General features: G+C 38.9%; 1 protein-coding gene across 8 annotated transcripts in view; it reads right to left on the bottom strand.

Annotated features, from left to right (window-relative positions):
• The window catches only part of ZDBF2 (zinc finger DBF-type containing 2), a 45,466-nt gene extending 35,739 nt beyond the window's left edge, over positions 1-9,727 (bottom strand). The window contains exons 1-5 of one of the 8 annotated variants that reach the window (XM_081262106.1): positions 7,045-7,487; positions 5,242-5,463; positions 3,157-3,292; positions 2,822-2,874; positions 1,459-1,533 (exon numbers count right to left, since the gene is read on the bottom strand). The gene's annotated coding sequence lies outside the window, so the exon portion shown is untranslated. The other 7 variants (XM_081262107.1, XM_081262110.1, XM_081262104.1 and 4 more) reach the window with 7 other exon arrangements.
• Positions 9,728-15,797: the final 6,070 nt, after the last annotated feature.

Below are 15,797 nucleotides of genomic sequence, written 5' to 3'. Positions count from 1 at the left end.
GCAGTTTGTTGTCAATATTTGAAGATTTAAATGACTGAATTTCTTATCAATTTTCTGCTAATTTACAAGAATTATTCATTGAAGAATACAGTACGTAATGTGTAGGCAAATTACTTCTAAGGTATTACTATAGTGAGTGTACTTCTATAATCTTAAGGAGCTCATTAATTTTCCTACCATGTTTCTATACAAAGTTTCAGATTATTTGAACTCTTAATATCATATATAGTAATGCTAATTCTCTGTCATGAGAGAAAAGATACCACATGACAGTTTCTGCTCAGTTTATAACAGAGACAGAGAATAATTTACCAACAAAGTTGCCAACAATCAGAGTAATATCTAAGGCAGCCTCTGAAACATGAGACATTTCTCTTCTGACAATTATATAAATCAAAATAAATATTCAGAATCTTTTCCTACTGCTACTTTTGAGATTTCTTAACAAACTTCCACCCTCCTATAACAATAATCCCCTAACTTAAGATACAGTAGTAGTTCCCAAACAAGGCTGAATGCCAAAACCAGTTAGTAGAGATGAGTTAAAAGTTTAGGATTCATATTATTTGTTTATTTATTTATTTGGTGCCATGGGTTGAATCCAGGGGCACTTAACCACTGAGCTACATACCCAGCCCTTTTTATTTTTTTTATTTAGAGACAGGGTCTTGCAAAGTGGCAGGTGCTGACCTTGAACTTGTATCCTCTGGTCTCGGCCTTCTAAGCCACTGGGATTTATAGGTGTGTGCCACCATGCCAGCTCAGAATTTTTTAAATTCTCAGGTAATTCTGATGCACAGCCAATTTATTAGCTGACACCATGTCATTATTACTTTAAGTAAACAAATTAATTCAATGTGATATTCCTGTTCTGTTAAACTGAAAACAGAATTACAAATAATTTTGTCAAGTTTTTAATTCTAATTATTTTATACATTCGTTTTTAAATTTATTCTAATTTGTTATATATGACAGCAGAATATATTTCAATTCATATTACACATATAATAGCACAATCTTTCATATCTCTGGTTATACACAACGTAGAATCACACCATTTGTAGACATTCTCGTCTGTTGGAAAATGTATAAAAATTATTCTATAATGTGAATGTTTATAAATGAGATTATTCTACAAAAGATTTAAATATCAAAATCAATAACTAAAGCCAGGTGTGGTGATACACACCTGTAATTCCAGCAGCTTGGGAGGTTGAAGCAGGAGAATCACAAAGTCAGCCTAGGCAAATTAGTGAGGCTGTAAGCAAATTGGTTAGACCCTGTCCCAAAATTAAAAAATAAAAATAAAAGGGCTGGGGACTCAGTGGTTAAACACTTCTGTGTTCAATCCCTGATACCAAAAAATAAAATGACTGAAAAATGAAATTGCAGCCTTAAAACTAAAAAGATGAGAATATAAAAGCTTTAAGTCAAAATTCTTTCATAACATTTACTTACCTATTACTTTTATTGGAAACCTTTGATTTTCTGAATTCCCACACGTAGGGGAAAATAAATCAATTAAACCAGCATCTGAAATAATATTTAAGAAATCACTTATTATTTGGTCTCTTTTCTCATTAATCTACTTCATTTATTAATCTGAAGCAATAAAATGAAACAGTTTGTAAATTAAAAATACAGCAATTTTTAAGCTAAGAGAACTCCTGAGCTTAAATCTAAATTCTGAATATGATAAAATCACAAATGTTTTAGTGATTTATGAAAATATATCAATAAATATATCAGCAGGGCACAATGATGCATAATTGTAATCATAGCATCTCTGGAGGCTGAGGCGGTTCAAGATGGAGAGTTCAAGATAAGCCTCAGCAACTCAGCGATGTTCTTTGCAATTCAGCAAGACCCTGTCTCTAAATAAAATATAAAAAAGGACTGGGAGGGGCTGGGGTTGTAGCTCAGCGGTAGAGCACATGCAGAACCCTGGGTTCGATCCTCTGTACCACATAAAAAAATAAAATAAAAGTATCGTGTCCAACTAAAACTAAAAAATATTTTTCTTAAAAAAAAAGGTCTGGGAATGCAATTCTATGGTTAAGCACCCCTGGGTTCAATCCCCACTACCAAATACACACACACACACACACACAATTCAATATTTGCTGAATGAAAGACAAAACGAAAATGAATCAAACATCACACACAAAAAATATTATTTAATCTTTAATCCTATGACCTTTAACTACTATGGCATTCTCACCTACTGTTTCCATCCTCTCTAGTGCCACAATTAAAAGCCACAAGGAATCAGAAACACGTTTGCATTTATAAATATTCAATTATAGGACCCCATCTAAAACTTACCAAATCAAATCTCCTTGGCATGGGGGGAATCCAAAGCACATGGATATTATGATTATTTAAAATGATCCAAAAAGAAAGGCTAAGGGTATCTCGTAAAAATCAAAGTGAGATCAGTAGAACAGAGGAACGGGACTGAGGTAGGAGGAAGGAGGGTCAAGGGAGTGCTGAGGAGGAATACTAAGCAGATTATATTGTTATATTGTATGCATGCATAAATATGTAACGGCAAATCCCATTATTATGTACAACTATAACACACCAATTTTTAAAAAGTGGAAGAAATTTTAAATTAAAAAAAAATGTTCCAAGGTGATCTGATATATAAGCTGACCTAATAATCTACATCATCAGTTTATGAACTAATAAAATTCTTACTCATTAAAAAGATCAATTCTTCATGGTCTGAGATTATATTATTTGCATAACTGGATCTTTTTATACAAAATTCTGAATTTTATTAGAATTGATATTTCTTATAAAGTGACAAGTTATTTACCGTGAGAAGAAAAGGGCAGGCATTTCATCCGCTGTATGAATCCTGGTAAACATCTGTAAATTAAAATGAAACAATTTTTTAAAAAAGGTAAGTCCCAGCTAGTCATGTAGCTCAGTGTTAAGAGTGCTTGCCTAGTATGCACAAGGAGCTGGGTTTGATCCCCAGCACTGTGGAAAAAAAAAAAAAAAAAGAAACAGTAGTCCCACAAGTGTCTACCATTCACCAACAAGTATCCCCAAATCATTTTAAGTTTGAACAGTGATGCAATTATGCTTCCAATAATAGAAAAAAATATTAACTTTTGAACACAGAACATACTACATACTATGACTCACTGAATGTCACAACATGACCTCCTAAGATGTTCTGGAGCAGAATGACTGATGACCCATCTAACCCACCATCAAACACTTCAGACCTCTGGATCCCAGGTGAAGAGTAGCTGTAAAAGAATATAAGGCACAGCTGTGCCTTTTGTAAGGTTAAGGGCAAAATGCTACCAAACACAAAATAAGCTTCATGAAACATTTTTAAAAGATATATATACCTGAAATTAAGTTTGGGTTTTGTAAAAATGACCAACTCTCAATTAAGCAGAATAATCAGTTTTTTATTCCTATACATTGTTGTAGGTAAAGGATTGATCCTTACCTAGGATCACTGATTTTAAAAAATTCCAACACCGGGGCTCAAAACAGTCAGTGACACCACTGTTTAATCAAAATACAGCTATTAAATACATATCCTGCACAGAGTTTGGTGTTTAGAAACTTTAAAGGACAGACACAAAAGATGAGAAAAGTTTTCCTGCCATCAAGAAATTTAAAATGAAACTGGAAAATTAATGCAAGAGTGTGAAGAAGTGTTTAAGAAAAGTCTAAATAAAAATTGTACATTCAGGGCTGGGGATGTGGCTCAAGTGGTAGCGCGCTCGCCTGGCATGCGTGCGGCCTGGGTTCGATCCTCAGCACCACATACCAACAAAGATGTTGTGTCCGCCGAGAACTAAAAAATAAATAAATAAATAAATATTAAAAAAAAAAAAAAATTGTACATTCAGGGCTGGGGTAGAATACTCGCCTAGTACGCATGAAGCCCTGGGTTTGATCCGCAGCACTGCAAAACTAATAAGTGCTAATGGATTAATTTGCAAAGTACAGTTTCAGCTGGAGTAGCCAGGGACGTCAATGTGGACATGGTTTTGTAAACCAGATTCTGGAAAATGGGAAGGCTTTGCTTAGGTCAGGAAAAGATATTCCATGTAAAAGACATAGGTACAAAAGCAAGAAGGCGTGGGAACACTTTGAGACAGTAAATTAACAAGTTCAGCTGAACCTACGGTTTCATTTGTGAATTTAAGGGGCAATAAAGCAGGAAAAGTACATTGAGGTTTTTGACATGGTAGGATTCAAAAGCAGACTAAAGAATTTAGACATATCTTTAGGCAGTGAATTTTTTTTTTTTTTTAAGAGTGCTTTGAAAATTCTGGAACAATGATTTCCTCCTATTCAAAGGGGCTCCTCAAAGGGATACTAACTATATATAAGAAATGTGTAACTTTTAAACTACTCAGCACCATTTCCTAGGATAACAGAGAATTCATTGATATCCAAAATATTCAAATTCAAAGAGTCATTATCCCTTAAAGCAGTCTCATTTAGTCTTATACATTAGAAAAACACACATTTAAATTTTTTCCTTAAAAGTGATTTTTATTAATTTTTATTTCAAAAGTAGAATACTAGTTATAGTACAATTATAAAAAACAGCACAAATAGTCATAATTCCACCACCCATTGTTAACATTTATTATAAATTCTTTATTCTTTCTAATCATATTTTTACAAAAATGGAATATATTGAACATTCCATCCTATTACTACCCCTTCAATTAATCATATGAGCACTTTACATGCCATTTTATCTATATATATATATATATATATGTATTTCCAAACTGAATGTTTAATGATTACATAGTATTTCATTTATAAGTGTAAGATAAAAACCCGTCTTATCTGACAAAAAAAAAACAACAGCAATTGGTGAGTCAATAATTTTAAAAATATATCCCCACATAACCTTAATATTTTGACTTACATTAACGCATGTAAGTTTCAGTTAGTTGGGCTTTTTTGCTTCATTGTTGTTTGGGGTTTTGGTTTTTGTTTTTCTGGGACAAATTAATTAGTTCCAAATCATGTGCTTAGAATCTAAAGACATTTCCAATCCAAGAGAATTACAATTAATGTTTAGGATTTTTTCACCACCTTTTACAATCATCCCACCTAGTAACAAAATCTTTTTTTCCGATTCCAAAGCATTCTATTTATTTTTAATAATTTTAATGATATTTTTAAAGTGACAACAATCATCTTATTTCATTGGTTTTTGCAACATTTAAAACTGAATAAACCCACCTGGAGCAGTCAACAACAAAAATCTGAATGGTGTGAGCTGTTTGTTACTTTGTTTTTAAAAAACATTTCTTGTATATCTGAAATCTACACCGGGTGCAGAGATAAATATCAATAAAAATATTGTTGAAATGATTTAGTAGTTGTGTGGGTTTCCAAACTGACTGCAGCTTTGTATAAGAGCTAACAAAATCCAAAATCCTCAGAGGAAATTTTTTCAACTGCCTGACAAAAGAGACGACAACTTAACAGAAAGTAAGAAAAGACAATAGAAGGAAATCTTTTTTTTTTAAATAAGACAATCTAAATTATCTATCAATGGGATAACAATTAGTAAGCAATCACCAAATAGTGCCCAAATAATATATAAAAAGATCATCTTAATTCCCAGTCACACAACACAAATAACTAATTTTCAACTTTTTTTTTTGATTATCCACACTATGCCGCCTTTTCTCTGACAACAAGAATTATTCTAGACACTACCATTGAATCTTAATAAAATAATAATACGTAGTGAATACTTAATCTGAGCCAGGACACCCCGTCAATAGCTTTATATGCATTGTTTCATCTAAATAACAAACAGCTTTAAAAGGTAGGAATCAAGTCACTCCCATTCAACAAATTAGGGAACTTAAGTTTAGAAAGAAGTGATCTTTTTCCAAGTCTCACACCAATAACTAGTGAATATGTTCAGTTAATGTTTTGATCTTTTAACTTCTATAAAAACCTTTCTGTATTTTGGAAATGCTAATAATTTTAATATTAGGGGGAAAGAACCTAATATACTGCAATAATCAAAATATTCCCCGCCTCCGCAAGAGAGAGAGAGTGAAAATGAATAAAATTAACTTTTAGTTTAATTGCATCATTGCACCCATTTTGAATGCTGACAGTACTTTGGATCAGTGACTTTAAATTTATTTATCATGACACCATAGAAAGCAATACATTTTATATTACAACCCAGCACACACTCACAGGCACACATGCGCAGTTAAAACAAGGTTTCACAAAACAATACCCTTCAGAACAAGTATGTAGTCTGGTATTTTCTATGCTATTTTATTTCATCTTTTAAATGAATTTTTAAAATCCTACTCACGAACCACTGAATTAATTTTACAATTCGCCAATGGGTTGAAAACTGCAGTCTGAAAAACACTGCCTCAAGTTTTTAACAGGAATAAATAATATCTTTTGGATACCGGTTGCTACCCTGAATTCTGCTTATTTCTAGCCAATAAACTGGCCACTGCAGTGATACGTCATCAAATCTTTAGCGAGTTTCTTTCTAGCCATCGATGCTATAGTTACAATTTTACAGAGAAAAGTCCTCTATGTATTAAGTGAAAAAAAAAATCAGAAAGTAAATACCCCACAGATGTAACGCAAATATAAATTCATGCATTTTCTAAAAAGAATGGACAGAAACACTCGAAATTGTAAAATTCTCTACTGAGGAGGAGTTTGCTACGGGCTTTCTTCAAACCCCGTTTCCCCTCCCCCGTAGTATATTGCTGCAGTAAAATAAATAAATAAATAAAACGGATGCTTCCATTTTGGGGCGCAAAACATTTCAGTGCCTTGAGAACCAATATCCCCTCATGCATTTCTCCCATGCGCTACCAACAATCATCGCGTCAGAAAACCGAAGGAGCTGGAAAGGGCCTTCTCAGAAGCCAGTAAGGACGATGGCGTAATTCGACCAGATTTACACAACTGTTGCACGGCCGTAGTAAAACGATTATTAACACACAGAGAGAGAGGAAAATATCGAACGTTTCCAAAATAAACTCTAACCGCCAGAGGCTGGTCCAGGCCCAGGTCCGGGACCGCTGGACACCACGCAGGGCACGGGGAAGCGGGTGTGTGCACAGGTGTCCCGGGGTCTCGCCCCACAGGTGCCCGGAGAGACGTGGCGGGGACGCGTCCCTCGGCCGGCCTCCGCTGGCCGCCCCCGCCCCGGCCGCCGCCCCAGGCCTCGCCGCCGGCCCCTCCGACCCAGGGCCCACCTCCTCCCCTCGCGCCGTCCGCCCGCCCGGCCCGGAGGCGCGGGCCCCGCTCGCGCCGCAGGGGCAGGAAGGGACGCGGGGAGAGGGGAAGCCGAAGACCCGCGAGGAGGTGCGGGAGCCCGGCGAGCCGTCCGCCGTCCCTCAGGAGGAACAAGGCGCTCCGGGCGCCCGACGAGCAGGCCCCGCCCGCGGGCGCCGCCCCGGCCGCGCGCCGTCCCGGCCCGCCCCCGCCGGGCACTCACCTCCGCGGAGGCCGCCCGGATTCCTTCCGGGCCGCGGTGGGGACCGAGGCCGGGCTGGGCGCGCTCTCTCTGGATCCCGGTCCGCGGCGGCGTCTGGACTCCCGAGCCGTCCAGAGCGCCGCGGGGCCAGAAACCCGAGCCCCCGGCCGCTCCTGCCCGAGAGGAGAGGCGAGCCGGAGCGCGTCTCTCAAGACGCGGGCTCCGAGTCACGACTGGGCTCTCGCTGGCATCCACTGGCAACGGCGTTGCAGCCCCTCTGCAGGTTTGACGTCAGGGAAGGTGCGAAAACAGGGCCCCTTCTGACGCAGGAGCTGCGGCACCGCCCCCCGCCCACCCGCCCACCCACTCACTCGCTGGCTCGCTCCGAGGAGCCCCTGCCTCCCCCCTCTTAAAGCGGACACTGCCTTCCTGGTCCGGGCCCCACTCCTGGGCTTTGCAATCAATCCCGCTCCAGCTAGAATGACTAGGCTCACGGCGGAGTTAGGTCGTGAGATAGAAACCAAGATTTTACCATTTGAATTTAAAAAAATGGCCAAAGAAAAAATGGCTTGCCAACTCAAAGCAACATGTGAATAGCGAAAAGAAGACGGAGCATAAAGAGTAAATGCATTGCCTGTTCCCCTATGGATCCCGCAGTGAGGTGCCCCTCACAAAATCTACTGTTTAATGAGCACGTACTCTGTGCTAGGCACTGTATTTATAATTGCTAGATACTCTTCCATTTCATTTCGGGGTAATGTAAAATGAATCCTATGGTCCCCCTTTGACAAAGAAAACTGAGGCTCCTTTAAGGAGTTTTAGGTTTACACTGCACAAGAAAGGGTTACCAATATTTACATCCATTTATCATGAAATTACAATCCCCTACCTGCTAAGAATACAATGAGCAAAAACAGTTTAAATGTAACGGGGATACAAACCTAAACCAATTGCGTAGCGATAGCTACACAATATATAATCGGTGATAAAGAAATATTAATCATTTTCTAAAATTAGGAGCACCGCTGGAAAGCTATGTCTTACGAAAAAATAACTAGAAAAAGCAACTTTGTTCTTTGGCTGTTGCTACAATATACACCTCACTTCTGGTGCTGGGCACTCAACCCAGGGTCTCACACATGCTAGGTAAGCTCCAGCCCCTGGATTTTTTTTAACACCAAAAAGTACTGATTTTTTTTTTTTCTTTTTGAGGCGAGATTTTTCCACACGACCACCCTGGAATTAATGGGAGAAAATCCATTATACATTAGCCCAGCCACCAAGACATAATGTATTTTACACACGCTAAGTCATGCTCCCCACGCCCAACACATTAACAAGATGCATCTTATAAACTTGGTCTCTTAATGTTGTTGGCAAGGTGGCAGTATTGCCTACAAGTACAAAAACTTGAATGTTGTTGTTCAGACTGTCTTTATTTCAAAAGAATGAAGTGTGTTGTTTTATAAAACTCACAACCCTAAATGGAAGGAAAGAATTAGCAGATACAGGAGTTGCTCAAACTTAAAACAGAGATTTACCTGGAGAAGGAGAGATTTTCCTAGAGAAAAGGATTTTTCTAGAACCAAAAATATTCCCACAGCCCTTAGAAAAGAGAGAGATGGGTGCCTACCATGTCCATGGCCGTGAGTTTCTCACCCCTACTGGGAAGAGAGAAATAGGACCAACTAAAAGCTCTTAAACTTCTCAGAGTCCCTAGTTGCCAGGTACATTACTTCTTAGTACATTCCGGGAACCCACATGAGAACAGTTGTAAGTATAAGCCCAATTCCCCAAACACACCCCCCAAAAAATGAAATTAGTTATTATTTCTGATGCCCGGATAGTCAACTATACGTCTTCTAAGCTTTAGTCAAAAACACCATCCTTCTTCCATCGAAGAAGGAAAATGTGTCCTGGATGTTACCTGAAATCACCGGCATCTGGTAGGTGCCAACAATCAAAATTTGTGGAACATGGTCAGCTGTTTGAAAGAAAATGCTCCATTCAATAGTGAAGCATTCTTTTAAGATTTGACATATCACCAACATTTTTGGTGGCAAAGACAGTATTGTGTGGAAATCACAGCCATCAACAACTGACTCAATAACTGTTTAACAAAAGTTGAGCTCTGAATGTGAAGATTTTGGAATCCTAAAGATCAGGATTGGATTTGAAAGCACCCATTTCTTCCCGAACATAGTTGATCTATACAGTAAAAGGCTCCTCTGTATGCGTTATCTCATATTCTTTAAGGAACAGTAAAAACTGCTTTTTCTTATTTCTGGAGAGAGAGAATTTTTTTAATATTTATTTTCCAGCTTTCGGCGGACACAACATCTTTGTTGGTATGTGGTGCTGAGGATCGAACCCGGGCCGCATGCATGCCAGGCGAGCGCGCTACCGCTTGAGCCACATCCCCAGCCCTTTCTTATTTCTGGTACTGGGGATTGAACTCAGGATCACTGTACTAGGGAGCTACATCTCCAGTGCTGTCCCCCACTTTTTAAATTTTTTATTTTGAGACGACTCACCAGGTTGGCCTCGAACTTGTGATCTTCCTGCCTCAGCCTACCTGGGAACTGAGATTATAAACTGGCGCCATGGGGCCTGAAAACTGCTCATTTATATCCAGAAATCATTCTAATAATGCCTTCACTATGTAATCCATTTAAGTTAACATTAGGCTAATTAATGTCTTAAGTGAAAAAGCTACAGGGAAAACCTAGATCCCACTGCTGAGTCACAGAATAATTTAGATCCTGTCAACTTGGAGTTTTTGTTATCCCCCCCCCCCCAAATCCTACAACATGCACTTCATTCTACCCTTTTATAGATGGGTGAAGTCATTATGAAGCTTTTTCTCATTAGCCTGGCATTTTGCCTCTTTAAAGTGTACATATCAAAAATGGCAAATAAATTAAATAGACACTTTGACCAACAAATACACAAAAATACATTGCTATCAATCAGGGAAATGAGAATCAAAACTATATTGCAATTTCATCTCACACCCATCAGAATGGCAGTCATCAAGAATACAAATAATGCCGAATGTCTTCTTTGATATAAGGGGGGTGACTCAAAACAGAGCAGGGAGGAAAAGCATGAGAAGACAATTACCATTAAATAGGGACGAGAGGGTGCGTGGAAATGGGAGAGAGAAGGGGAATTGCACGGATGATGGTAGGAGACCCTCATTGTTATGCAAAATTACACATAAGATGGTGTGATGGGGAAGAAAAAAAGAGAGAAAAGTGTCACAGTAGATTGGGTAGAGAGAGGTGATGGGAGGGGAGGGGAGGGGGGATAGGAAGGGTAGCAGAATATAACAGACACTAGTATGGCTGTATGTATAAACGTGGCTGTATAACCAATGTTAACCAAAGCTGCAATCTGTACACGTGGAAAAATAAGAATTCATACCCCATTTGAATCAAATGAATGATATGTCAAGATCATTGTAATGTTTTGAGCAACTAATAAAAAAATTTTTTAAAAAAGAATACAAATAATAATAAATGCTGGAGAGGATGTAGAGAAAAAGGAACACTTTTACAATGTTGGGTGGCACTGTAAATTAGTGTAACCTATAACCAGTATGGAAATGGGTATGGAGGTTTCTCCAAAGGCTAGGTAGGCATGGAGCCACCGTATGACCCAGCTATACCACCCCTTAGTATTTCCCTGAAGAATTAGTCACCACACGTGCATACCCAGGTTTGTAACAGCACAATTTGCAATAGCCAAACTATTGAACCAACCTAAGTGTCCATCAGCAGATGAATGGATAAACAAAATGTGATATTTATACATAATGGAGTTTTATTCAGTCAAAAAGAAAAAAATGGTGTAATTTGCAGGAAAAGGGATAGATCTTGAGAAAATTGTGTTAAGTGAAATAAGCCAAACCCAGAAGATAAAGGGATGTGTGTTTTCTCTGATATGTGGAGACTAGTGAAGAGAAGGGAAAAGTAGTGGGTAGGGAGCGAAAAGGGGTTCTCCTGAAAGATCTCAGGAAGATCAGTGGAGTGAAGGAAGGGAACTAGGGGGAGTTAGATGGAAGGGAAACACTGGGGAATGATACTGGCCAAATTATAGTTATATTGTGTACACGCATGAATATGTAACAATAAATCCCATCATTATGTACAACTAAAACGCACCAATAAAAAAATATAGGAGGGCAGGGCTAGCGTTGTAGCTCAGTGGTAGAGCGCTTGCAAAGCATGTGTGAGGCACTGGGTTTGATTCTCAGCACCGCATATAAATAAATTAAATAAAGGTCCATCAACAACTAAAAATAATTTTTTAAATGTAGGGGGGAAAGAATATATGTCTAGCAGCCGTCATTGTGCATGCCCACAATCTCAGTGACCTGGGAGAGCAAGGCAGGAAGATTGTAAGTTCAAAGACAGCCTGAGCAATTCAGGCTCAAAATAAAAACGGCTGGGAGTATATCTCACTGGTAGAGAACCCCGGGTTCAATCCCCAATACAGAATTTAAAAATAAAAAAAAAGTATATGCCCCCCAGCACAGTGGTGCACACTTACAGTCCCAGCTACCTGAGAGGCTGAAGCAGGAGGATTGAAAGTTGCAGAAATGAAAAAGTCATCAAATAAAATAGGGTTATGGATATAGCTCAGAGATAGAGTGCCCTGTGTAACATTCATGAGGCCCTGGATTCAATCCCTGGTACCACAAAAAGAGAGCAAGAGTATATGTCAACTTTAAGGGTAAAGGATTCACTCATATGACCCATCCAAGTTATGACTGAAGATTAATGAGAAGCTTCCCAAAATATTTCCATTTTGCCTCACCCGCTGTAAAATAAACAAAAAATTAATTTACAAGATAGTAATGTTACTGTCCTCATCTCAATGGTTGTTAAAACAAAAAGATTAGTGAAAAATATGTTATGAAATATGATTAATGAAAAACTAAAGTAGATGGTTTGAAGTTGCAGAGGTATACTATGGACTCATGGAGAAGGGCAGTGTAAGTGTGAGAATGAGAGTGCAGAGGCAGATGAGTCACATCCCCACCGGTGATAAAGGAATTTAATATACAATATCTACCCAGTCAGCAAACCCCCAAATAGCAATATAAGCCTATTTTTATTGAAACATAAAGATAACCCACCAAAACTTCAAAAACTTTTTTAAAATAGTTATTTCTGGTTCAGCACAGTGGTACCAACCTATTATCGTAGCTACTAGGGAGGCTGAGGCAGGCAGATTGCAAGTTTGAGACTAACCTGGGCAACTTAGCAAGACCCTGTCTCAAAAATAAATAAATAAATAAATAAATAAAAAGGACTGGGGATATAACTCAGTGATCCAGCGCTTGCCTTGGATGCCCAAGACCTACCCTAAGTTTAAATCGCAATATGGGGCAGCAGGGAGTTACTTCGTGGTTGGGGACATAGCTTAATAGAAGGTCCTGGGCTGCTGCTTCTTTTTTTTTTTTCCCCCTCTGAACTGGGATTGAACCCAGGGGATCTTAACCACTGAGCCACATCCCCAGCCTTTTTCTATATCTTTAATTTAGAGTCAGGGTCTCACTGAGTTGCTTTGAATTTGCAATCCTCTGCCTCAGCCTCCTAAGCTGTTGGGACTACAGGTGCACGCCACCAAGCGCGGCTCTGGGCTTGATTTTTGATTCCCAGTAACAAAACAAAACAAAAAATTAAGTTAAAAGTTACTTCAATGTATCGGGAGATATGGGCAAAGGAGTAGGAAGGTGAGGGACTACAAGTGTAAGATCATAATAAGGTCTTGCCCATACTGAAGTAAAACTATGCACAACAAAATTTTAACTTCTCTGTTATAGACTTCCCATCCTATTCTTCCTTCAATCTAGTTTTTTCTGTCATTAAATTTTCTGGCTACACCCACAATACAGCAACTTCATACAAAGACATAGTACAACAAGCTGGGGCTGTAGCTCAGGGGTACAGCGCTTGCCTCGCATGCATGAGGAGCTGGGTTCAATCCTCAGTACCACATACAAAAAGTAAGTAAAATAAAGATACTGTGTCCATCTACAACTAAAAAATATTTTTTAAAAAGACATAGTACATTTCTAATAATTCCTTATCAATTCATCAATTCGTACTCTGTTCTATTCCTTCATACCTCCCCGTCTTTTTTCATTCTCTCCTTTCTCTCTTTTGCATCTATTTGCCTCCCCTCTTCCCTTTTCAATCCTCCTCTTGCTGGCAGAAACATGACCTGAAGCCCTCAAAGAAAGTGTTTTTAACTTCTGGAGATTATCCGGACTGAAAATATTACTACCTTCAAACTTGTTCCTTTCTTTAATTCAAAAGTCATCCACAGCTATGTCTTCTAGGGTGTTCATTTAAAGAAAAAAAAGTTAACGTTGGGTGCAGTGGTGCACGCCAGTAATCCCAGCAACTCAGGAGACTGAGGTAGGAGAATCATAAGTTCAAAGCCAGCCTCAGCAATTTAGCAATTTAGCAAGTACTCAGAATTAAAAATTTTAAAAAAGGGATAGTGATGTGGCTCAGTGGTTAAGCACCCCTGGGTTTGATCCCTCGTATGAGAAAGAATTACTATTACCTTTTCATATGATGAGTTCATCAATATGAATCTGTATTTTTAAGTTTTTCCCGAACTCAGGATGTTGAGGCAGGAGGATCACAAATTCTAGGCCGGCCTCAGTAATTTAGCCAGACCCTGTCTCAAAATAAAAAATGAAAAAAGCTGGGGATGTAGCCAGGTACGGTGGCACATGCCTATAATCCCAGTGGCTCGGGAGGCTGAAGCAGGAGGATTGTGAGTTCAAAGTTAACCTCAACAATTTAGCGAGTCCCTAAGCAGCTCAACAAGACCCTGTCTCTAAATAAAATATTTTAAAAGTCTAAGGATGTGGCTCAGTGATTAAGTTACCCCTGGATTCAATTCCCAGTACCAAAAAAAAAAAAAAAAAAAAAAAAAGCAGTTGGGAATGTAGTTCAGTGGTAGAGCACCCTGGGTTCAATCCACAGTACCGCCAAAAAAATAAAAAATAAAACAAAAACAAAAGCTTTTCCAGTATTTAAACTCCCAAACATTTTCACTACTTGACTGGCAACAATACAAAACTATCCCCTCACTTTCTTGGTCTGATTTTGGCCAAAGGTTCAGCATTTTCTTGGGGGTATTTTGTAGTGGTTTTCTCACCTCATACTGAGAATTGAACCCAGAGATGTTTTACCACTGACCTATATCCCTAGCTCTTTTTATATTTTTAATTTTGAGACCAGATCTCACTGAATTGCCAAGGCTGTATTTGAACTTGCTAAACTCCTGCTTCAATCTCCCAAGTTACCCAGATCAAGCCTGGCACATTCTGCATAATTTGCAGCCTCTTAACTGACACTAGGATTGCTGTATGTATACACATGGATGTATAACCAATGTGATCCTGCAATTTGCAGCCTCTTATTTGTTTTATATGCTGCTCTGCAGAGCAATATGCCAGCATCTGTCTTACAAGACATGTGAAGAAACAAGCCGCTGGATCTTAGGTACTATGGTTTGCAGATTCCACTAGCTCTGTTGGGTCCCAGGCAATGAGACACCATACCAGTAATAATGTTGGGGCCAGGCGTATGTAGTGCCTCACACTTGTAATCTCAGCAACTCAAGGATCGAGAGTTTATCGTCAGCAATGGTGAGGCACTAAGTAACTCAATGAGACCCTGTCTTTAAATAAAATACAAAATAGAGCTGGGGATGTGGCTCAGTGGTTGAGTGCCCCTTATTTCAATCCTTGGTAGAAAAAAAAAAGTAACGTTGGGTTCAAGAATATCCTCTCAGTTTTTTACAATAACCAAGTTGTGAATGCTCAGATCAGCTGGATGTGGTGGTGACTGCCTGTAATCCCAGCAATTTGGGAGGCTGAGGCAGGAGGATGTTAAGTTGGATATTTCATCAATTTATTGAGACCCTTTCAAAAAAAAATTTAAAAGGGCTGGTTATGTAGCTCTTGGATTTAATCCTTAGTACCACAAACAAACAAAACCTGAGAACACTCAGATCAGCATCTGAAATATAACCTCAAACAGATTTGCACTTTTCTTCCACAGTTCCTACTCAGTAGTGGACAGACAAGGTCATGGGTCAAGACATACTGATCACTGGTCACAGTGGCAAATACATGTAAATCCCTGCTATGTGGGAGGCTGAGGATCGAAAGTTCAAGAAAAGCTATAACAAAACTATCTCAAAATAAAAAGGGTTGGGGTGTAGCTCAGTGGTAGAGCACTTACCTAGTTTGAGCAAGCCCCTAAGTTTAACACCTAGTACCGGGAGG

This window comes from Spermophilus citellus (genome assembly GCF_964194105.1).
Source record: "Spermophilus citellus genome assembly, chromosome: 11".
NCBI classification, from domain to species: domain Eukaryota; kingdom Metazoa; phylum Chordata; class Mammalia; order Rodentia; family Sciuridae; genus Spermophilus; species Spermophilus citellus.
The sequence above is the reverse complement of the archived record's forward strand: the minus strand, read 5'-3'. Positions and strand labels throughout refer to the sequence as shown.